General features: G+C 44.6%; 18 non-coding genes across 18 annotated transcripts; 14 read left to right on the top strand and 4 right to left on the bottom strand.

Moving 5' to 3' along the window:
- The first annotated feature begins 133 nt into the window (after positions 1-133).
- On the top strand, positions 134-205 carry TRNAA-UGC (transfer RNA alanine (anticodon UGC)). The gene has a single exon. It is a non-coding gene; the product is annotated as a tRNA-Ala (tRNA).
- A 768-nt stretch (positions 206-973) lies between these two features.
- On the top strand, positions 974-1,059 carry TRNAY-GUA (transfer RNA tyrosine (anticodon GUA)). The gene is given in 2 exon segments: positions 974-1,010; positions 1,024-1,059. It is a non-coding gene; the product is annotated as a tRNA-Tyr (tRNA).
- A 129-nt stretch (positions 1,060-1,188) lies between these two features.
- On the top strand, positions 1,189-1,260 carry TRNAA-UGC (transfer RNA alanine (anticodon UGC)). The gene has a single exon. It is a non-coding gene; the product is annotated as a tRNA-Ala (tRNA).
- A 199-nt stretch (positions 1,261-1,459) lies between these two features.
- On the bottom strand, positions 1,460-1,532 carry TRNAM-CAU (transfer RNA methionine (anticodon CAU)). Its single transcript has one exon. It is a non-coding gene; the product is annotated as a tRNA-Met (tRNA).
- A 156-nt stretch (positions 1,533-1,688) lies between these two features.
- On the top strand, positions 1,689-1,760 carry TRNAA-UGC (transfer RNA alanine (anticodon UGC)). The gene has a single exon. It is a non-coding gene; the product is annotated as a tRNA-Ala (tRNA).
- A 768-nt stretch (positions 1,761-2,528) lies between these two features.
- Positions 2,529-2,614, top strand: TRNAY-GUA (transfer RNA tyrosine (anticodon GUA)). The gene is given in 2 exon segments: positions 2,529-2,565; positions 2,579-2,614. It is a non-coding gene; the product is annotated as a tRNA-Tyr (tRNA).
- A 129-nt stretch (positions 2,615-2,743) lies between these two features.
- On the top strand, positions 2,744-2,815 carry TRNAA-CGC (transfer RNA alanine (anticodon CGC)). The gene has a single exon. It is a non-coding gene; the product is annotated as a tRNA-Ala (tRNA).
- Positions 2,816-3,014: 199 nt separating this feature from the next.
- Positions 3,015-3,087, bottom strand: TRNAM-CAU (transfer RNA methionine (anticodon CAU)). The gene has a single exon. It is a non-coding gene; the product is annotated as a tRNA-Met (tRNA).
- Positions 3,088-3,244: 157 nt separating this feature from the next.
- TRNAA-UGC (transfer RNA alanine (anticodon UGC)) lies at positions 3,245-3,316 on the top strand. The gene has a single exon. It is a non-coding gene; the product is annotated as a tRNA-Ala (tRNA).
- A 768-nt stretch (positions 3,317-4,084) lies between these two features.
- TRNAY-GUA (transfer RNA tyrosine (anticodon GUA)) lies at positions 4,085-4,170 on the top strand. Its single transcript is given in 2 exon segments — positions 4,085-4,121; positions 4,135-4,170. It is a non-coding gene; the product is annotated as a tRNA-Tyr (tRNA).
- A 129-nt stretch (positions 4,171-4,299) lies between these two features.
- TRNAA-CGC (transfer RNA alanine (anticodon CGC)) lies at positions 4,300-4,371 on the top strand. Its single transcript has one exon. It is a non-coding gene; the product is annotated as a tRNA-Ala (tRNA).
- A 199-nt stretch (positions 4,372-4,570) lies between these two features.
- TRNAM-CAU (transfer RNA methionine (anticodon CAU)) lies at positions 4,571-4,643 on the bottom strand. Its single transcript has one exon. It is a non-coding gene; the product is annotated as a tRNA-Met (tRNA).
- Positions 4,644-5,640: 997 nt separating this feature from the next.
- TRNAY-GUA (transfer RNA tyrosine (anticodon GUA)) lies at positions 5,641-5,726 on the top strand. Its single transcript is given in 2 exon segments — positions 5,641-5,677; positions 5,691-5,726. It is a non-coding gene; the product is annotated as a tRNA-Tyr (tRNA).
- A 129-nt stretch (positions 5,727-5,855) lies between these two features.
- Positions 5,856-5,927, top strand: TRNAA-UGC (transfer RNA alanine (anticodon UGC)). The gene has a single exon. It is a non-coding gene; the product is annotated as a tRNA-Ala (tRNA).
- Positions 5,928-6,126: 199 nt separating this feature from the next.
- TRNAM-CAU (transfer RNA methionine (anticodon CAU)) lies at positions 6,127-6,199 on the bottom strand. Its single transcript has one exon. It is a non-coding gene; the product is annotated as a tRNA-Met (tRNA).
- Positions 6,200-6,356: 157 nt separating this feature from the next.
- TRNAA-UGC (transfer RNA alanine (anticodon UGC)) lies at positions 6,357-6,428 on the top strand. The gene has a single exon. It is a non-coding gene; the product is annotated as a tRNA-Ala (tRNA).
- A 768-nt stretch (positions 6,429-7,196) lies between these two features.
- On the top strand, positions 7,197-7,282 carry TRNAY-GUA (transfer RNA tyrosine (anticodon GUA)). The gene is given in 2 exon segments: positions 7,197-7,233; positions 7,247-7,282. It is a non-coding gene; the product is annotated as a tRNA-Tyr (tRNA).
- A 129-nt stretch (positions 7,283-7,411) lies between these two features.
- TRNAA-CGC (transfer RNA alanine (anticodon CGC)) lies at positions 7,412-7,483 on the top strand. The gene has a single exon. It is a non-coding gene; the product is annotated as a tRNA-Ala (tRNA).
- The last annotated feature ends 17 nt before the right edge of the window (positions 7,484-7,500 follow it).

Below are 7,500 nucleotides of genomic sequence, written 5' to 3'. Positions count from 1 at the left end.
ACCATGAAGATCATCCAGGTACAAGGCTGAAGGATTTTCCTGACTGACATTGTATACTGCAGAGTCGAATGGGGTGATGTGGCCGTCGGTTCAATGCAGGGTTTCCAATCATACAGTCAAACCTTGCAGAAGTGGGGATGTAGCTCAGTGGTAGAGCGCATGCTTTGCATGTATGAGGCCCCGGGTTCAATCCCCGGCATCTCCAGACTTTTGCCATGCTTACCTTGGATTTTGGGCCGAAAGCTAGGCTGGCATCATGATGAAGGAAGAGATATGTCCTCCAACCGGGATGAGGACCCCGCTTAATCTGTCAGACGTTTGCCTTGAAAAATCCCATGAAATGGGGCTATCTCATTTTTGATGATTATAGATCAAAAGAATCCTACTTGTTGAAGACATCAAAGTGATGATTCATCTTGACAACCATAATGCTTTGATGATAGAAATCTGTCGCATCTCTCTTGATCATTGGTAAGGGTTCTTCTTCTAAACCAGAGACTCTTTACAGTAGCTTTTAGAAAAACGGAATATTTTGTTTATCTCAATCACCTTCAATCTACAGATTTTTCCGTTCTCTTTCCTTTTGAAAATGCATCCAAAATGCACTTTCTTGATGCTGGGTGCGTAGTAATGACTCCCATAACTTTCTGTCATTTCTTTCATGGTTCCGCGCAGCCATCCATTTGCCACCAATGCTGCCCAAGGTCTTTGTATCAAAGTTCCTTTCCTTTCTGTAAAATTGAAATTTGGAGCACCCCTGCTTATCCCCAAGCCAAGACAGAACATGAACTTTGGTCTGAAATCCTCCTTTGGGGTGATAAGACGTACCTTACAGTGTGCTCTAAGAACTGGTGACTTTGAGAGGGAGCTGCAGGTAATGTTCATGATTTTCATCGATCTGCTCCTGATCCCCACCCCCACAACCTTTCTTGAGCGAGAGATAATTACAGCGCTGAAAGATACTTCAGCCACTCCTTCGATAGCTCAGTTGGTAGAGCGGAGGACTGTAGCATAAAGTCAGACATCCTTAGGTCGCTGGTTCAAATCCGGCTCGAAGGATTTTTTGCTTCGATTTCCATATCTTTCACTTTTATTCAAACAATACCTTCCATTGATTATGATCGAGACTTTGCAGTCCCTGGGTTTCAGGGATTCCTTGCATCCATCAAACAGCTCGAGTGCAAAAGTGGGGATGTGGCTCAGTGGTAGAGCGCATGCCTTGCATGTATGAGGTCCCGGGTTCAATCCCCGGCATCTCCAGGAGCCTCTGTTCCTTATCTTGGCTTTTTTCCAGAAGGCTAGCCTGCCATCATGCAGAAAGAAGAAGTTTGTCATGCAGTTGGGGTGAGAGCCCCACTTAAATAGTCAGACATTTGCTTTGGAAAAATCTTTGAACTAGGCATAGTTTGTGCATTTCAAGAAAATCGGAGAATTTTGCATTCCAAAAGAAGGAAATAAATGCCCTCTCTGAGGATCGAACTCAGGACCTTCAGATTATGAGACTGACGCGCTGCCTACTGCGCTAAGAAGGCTGTATATAGGCATCTGTACATAAGACCATGAAGATCATCCATTTCATGGCCGAAGGATTTTCCTGACTGACATTGTATACTGCAGAGTCGAATGGGGTGATGTGGCCGTCGGTTCAATGCAGGGTTTCCAATCATACAGTCAAACCTTGCAGAAGTGGGGATGTAGCTCAGTGGTAGAGCGCATGCTTTGCATGTATGAGGCCCCGGGTTCAATCCCCGGCATCTCCAGACTTTTGCCATGCTTACCTTGGATTTTGGGCCGAAAGCTAGGCTGGCATCATGATGAAGGAAGAGATATGTCCTCCAACCGGGATGAGGACCCCGCTTAATCTGTCAGACGTTTGCCTTGAAAAATCCCATGAAATGGGGCTATCTCATTTTTGATGATTATAGATCAAAAGAATCCTACTTGTTGAAGACATCAAAGTGATGATTCATCTTGACAACCATAATGCTTTGATGATAGAAATCTGTCGCATCTCTCTTGATCATTGGTAAGGGTTCTTCTTCTAAACCAGAGACTCTTTACAGTAGCTTTTAGAAAAACGGAATATTTTGTTTATCTCAATCACCTTCAATCTACAGATTTTTCCGTTCTCTTTCCTTTTGAAAATGCATCCAAAATGCACGTTCTTGATGCTGGGTGCGTAGTAATGACTCCCATAACTTTCTGTCATTTCTTTCATGGTTCCGCGCAGCCATCCATTTGCCACCAATGCTGCCCAAGGTCTTTGTATCAAAGTTCCTTTCCTTTCTGTAAAATTGAAATTTGGAGCACCCCTGCTTATCCCCAAGCCAAGACAGAACATGAACTTTGGTCTGAAATCCTCCTTTGGGGTGATAAGACGTACCTTACAGTGTGCTCTAAGAACTGGTGACTTTGAGAGGGAGCTGCAGGTAATGTTCATGATTTTCATCGATCTGCTCCTGATCCCCACCCCCACAACCTTTCTTGAGCGAGAGATAATTACAGCGCTGAAAGATACTTCAGCCACTCCTTCGATAGCTCAGTTGGTAGAGCGGAGGACTGTAGCATAAAGTCAGACATCCTTAGGTCGCTGGTTCAAATCCGGCTCGAAGGATTTTGTGCTTCGATTTCCATATATTTCACTTTTATTCAAACAATACCTTCCATTGATTATGATCGAGACTTTGCAGTCCCTGGGTTTCAGGGATTCCTTGCATCCATCAAACAGCTCGAGTGCAAAAGTGGGGATGTAGCTCAGTGGTAGAGCGCATGCTTCGCATGTATGAGGTCCCGGGTTCAATCCCCGGCATCTCCAGGAGCCTCTGTTCCTTATCTTGGCTTTTTTCCAGAAGGCTAGCCTGCCATCATGCAGAAAGAAGAAGTTTGTCATGCAGTTGGGGTGAGAGCCCCACTTAAATAGTCAGACATTTGCTTTGGAAAAATCTTTGAACTAGGCATAGTTTGCGCATTTCAAGAAAATCGGAGAATTTTGCATTCCAAAAGAAGGAAATAAATGCCCTCTCTGAGGATCGAACTCAGGACCTTCAGATTATGAGACTGACGCGCTGCCTACTGCGCTAAGAAGGCTGTATATAGGCATCTGTACATAAGACCATGAAGATCATCCAGGTACAAGGCTGAAGGATTTTCCTGACTGACATTGTATACTGCAGAGTCGAATGGGGTGATGTGGCCGTCGGTTCAATGCAGGGTTTCCAATCATACAGTCAAACCTTGCAGAAGTGGGGATGTAGCTCAGTGGTAGAGCGCATGCTTTGCATGTATGAGGCCCCGGGTTCAATCCCCGGCATCTCCAGACTTTTGCCATGCTTACCTTGGATTTTGGGCCGAAAGCTAGGCTGGCATCATGATGAAGGAAGAGATATGTCCTCCAACCGGGATGAGGACCCCGCTTAATCTGTCAGACGTTTGCCTTGAAAAATCCCATGAAATGGGGCTATCTCATTTTTGATGATTATAGATCAAAAGAATCCTACTTGTTGAAGACATCAAAGTGATGATTCATCTTGACAACCATAATGCTTTGATGATAGAAATCTGTCGCATCTCTCTTGATCATTGGTAAGGGTTCTTCTTCTAAACCAGAGACTCTTTACAGTAGCTTTTAGAAAAACGGAATATTTTGTTTATCTCAATCACCTTCAATCTACAGATTTTTCCGTTCTCTTTCCTTTTGAAAATGCATCCAAAATGCACGTTCTTGATGCTGGGTGCGTAGTAATGACTCCCATAACTTTCTGTCATTTCTTTCATGGTTCCGCGCAGCCATCCATTTGCCACCAATGCTGCCCAAGGTCTTTGTATCAAAGTTCCTTTCCTTTCTGTAAAATTGAAATTTGGAGCACCCCTGCTTATCCCCAAGCCAAGACAGAACATGAACTTTGGTCTGAAATCCTCCTTTGGGGTGATAAGACGTACCTTACAGTGTGCTCTAAGAACTGGTGACTTTGAGAGGGAGCTGCAGGTAATGTTCATGATTTTCATCGATCTGCTCCTGATCCCCACCCCCACAACCTTTCTTGAGCGAGAGATAATTACAGCGCTGAAAGATACTTCAGCCACTCCTTCGATAGCTCAGTTGGTAGAGCGGAGGACTGTAGCATAAAGTCAGACATCCTTAGGTCGCTGGTTCAAATCCGGCTCGAAGGATTTTGTGCTTCGATTTCCATATATTTCACTTTTATTCAAACAATACCTTCCATTGATTATGATCGAGACTTTGCAGTCCCTGGGTTTCAGGGATTCCTTGCATCCATCAAACAGCTCGAGTGCAAAAGTGGGGATGTAGCTCAGTGGTAGAGCGCATGCTTCGCATGTATGAGGTCCCGGGTTCAATCCCCGGCATCTCCAGGAGCCTCTGTTCCTTATCTTGGCTTTTTTCCAGAAGGCTAGCCTGCCATCATGCAGAAAGAAGAAGTTTGTCATGCAGTTGGGGTGAGAGCCCCACTTAAATAGTCAGACATTTGCTTTGGAAAAATCTTTGAACTAGGCATAGTTTGCGCATTTCAAGAAAATCGGAGAATTTTGCATTCCAAAAGAAGGAAATAAATGCCCTCTCTGAGGATCGAACTCAGGACCTTCAGATTATGAGACTGACGCGCTGCCTACTGCGCTAAGAAGGCTGTATATAGGCATCTGTACATAAGACCATGAAGATCATCCAGGTACAAGGCTGAAGGATTTTCCTGACTGACATTGTATACTGCAGAGTCGAATGGGGTGATGTGGCCGTCGGTTCAATGCAGGGTTTCCAATCATACAGTCAAACCTTGCAGAAGTGGGGATGTAGCTCAGTGGAAGAGTGCATGCTTTGCATGTATGAGGCCCCGGGTTCAATCCCCGGCATCTCCAGACTTTTGCCATGCTTACCTTGGATTTTGGGCCGAAAGCTAGGCTGGCATCATGATGAAGGAAGAGATATGTCCTCCAACCGGGATGAGGACCCCGCTTAATCTGTCAGACGTTTGCCTTGAAAAATCCCATGAAATGGGGCTATCTCATTTTTGATGATTATAGATCAAAAGAATCCTACTTGTTGAAGACATCAAAGTGATGATTCATCTTGACAACCATAATGCTTTGATGATAGAAATCTGTCGCATCTCTCTTGATCATTGGTAAGGGTTCTTCTTCTAAACCAGAGACTCTTTACAGTAGCTTTTAGAAAAACGGAATATTTTGTTTATCTCAATCACCTTCAATCTACAGATTTTTCCGTTCTCTTTCCTTTTGAAAATGCATCCAAAATGCACGTTCTTGATGCTGGGTGCGTAGTAATGACTCCCATAACTTTCTGTCATTTCTTTCATGGTTCCGCGCAGCCATCCATTTGCCACCAATGCTGCCCAAGGTCTTTGTATCAAAGTTCCTTTCCTTTCTGTAAAATTGAAATTTGGAGCACCCCTGCTTATCCCCAAGCCAAGACAGAACATGAACTTTGGTCTGAAATCCTCCTTTGGGGTGATAAGACGTACCTTACAGTGTGCTCTAAGAACTGGTGACTTTGAGAGGGAGCTGCAGGTAATGTTCATGATTTTCATCGATCTGCTCCTGATCCCCACCCCCACAACCTTTCTTGAGCGAGAGATAATTACAGCGCTGAAAGATACTTCAGCCACTCCTTCGATAGCTCAGTTGGTAGAGCGGAGGACTGTAGCATAAAGTCAGACATCCTTAGGTCGCTGGTTCAAATCCGGCTCGAAGGATTTTTTGCTTCGATTTCCATATCTTTCACTTTTATTCAAACAATACCTTCCATTGATTATGATCGAGACTTTGCAGTCCCTGGGTTTCAGGGATTCCTTGCATCCATCAAACAGCTCGAGTGCAAAAGTGGGGATGTAGCTCAGTGGTAGAGCGCATGCTTTGCATGTATGAGGTCCCGGGTTCAATCCCCGGCATCTCCAGGAGCCTCTGTTCCTTATCTTGGCTTTTTTCCAGAAGGCTAGCCTGCCATCATGCAGAAAGAAGAAGTTTGTCATGCAGTTGGGGTGAGAGCCCCACTTAAATAGTCAGACATTTGCTTTGGAAAAATCTTTGAACTAGGCATAGTTTGCGCATTTCAAGAAAATCGGAGAATTTTGCATTCCAAAAGAAGGAAATAAATGCCCTCTCTGAGGATCGAACTCAGGACCTTCAGATTATGAGACTGACGCGCTGCCTACTGCGCTAAGAAGGCTGCATATAGGCATCTGTACATAAGACCATGAAGATCATCCAGGTACAAGGCTGAAGGATTTTCCTGACTGACATTGTATACTGCAGAGTCGAATGGGGTGATGTGGCCGTCGGTTCAATGCAGGGTTTCCAATCATACAGTCAAACCTTGCAGAAGTGGGGATGTAGCTCAGTGGTAGAGCGCATGCTTTGCATGTATGAGGCCCCGGGTTCAATCCCCGGCATCTCCAGACTTTTGCCATGCTTACCTTGGATTTTGGGCCGAAAGCTAGGCTGGCATCATGATGAAGGAAGAGATATGTCCTCCAACCGGGATGAGGACCCCGCTTAATCTGTCAGACGTTTGCCTTGAAAAATCCCATGAAATGGGGCTATCTCATTTTTGATGATTATAGATCAAAAGAATCCTACTTGTTGAAGACATCAAAGTGATGATTCATCTTGACAACCATAATGCTTTGATGATAGAAATCTGTCGCATCTCTCTTGATCATTGGTAAGGGTTCTTCTTCTAAACCAGAGACTCTTTACAGTAGCTTTTAGAAAAACGGAATATTTTGTTTATCTCAATCACCTTCAATCTACAGATTTTTCCGTTCTCTTTCCTTTTGAAAATGCATCCAAAATGCACGTTCTTGATGCTGGGTGCGTAGTAATGACTCCCATAACTTTCTGTCATTTCTTTCATGGTTCCGCGCAGCCATCCATTTGCCACCAATGCTGCCCAAGGTCTTTGTATCAAAGTTCCTTTCCTTTCTGTAAAATTGAAATTTGGAGCACCCCTGCTTATCCCCAAGCCAAGACAGAACATGAACTTTGGTCTGAAATCCTCCTTTGGGGTGATAAGACGTACCTTACAGTGTGCTCTAAGAACTGGTGACTTTGAGAGGGAGCTGCAGGTAATGTTCATGATTTTCATCGATCTGCTCCTGATCCCCACCCCCACAACCTTTCTTGAGCGAGAGATAATTACAGCGCTGAAAGATACTTCAGCCACTCCTTCGATAGCTCAGTTGGTAGAGCGGAGGACTGTAGCATAAAGTCAGACATCCTTAGGTCGCTGGTTCAAATCCGGCTCGAAGGATTTTGTGCTTCGATTTCCATATATTTCACTTTTATTCAAACAATACCTTCCATTGATTATGATCGAGACTTTGCAGTCCCTGGGTTTCAGGGATTCCTTGCATCCATCAAACAGCTCGAGTGCAAAAGTGGGGATGTAGCTCAGTGGTAGAGCGCATGCTTCGCATGTATGAGGTCCCGGGTTCAATCCCCGGCATCTCCAGGAGCCTCTGTTCCTTA

This window comes from Triturus cristatus, chromosome 4_1, assembly GCF_964204655.1.
Source record: "Triturus cristatus chromosome 4_1, aTriCri1.1, whole genome shotgun sequence".
Classification (NCBI taxonomy): Eukaryota; Metazoa; Chordata; class Amphibia; order Caudata; family Salamandridae; genus Triturus; species Triturus cristatus.
This window is presented reverse-complemented; position numbering and strand designations above follow the sequence as displayed.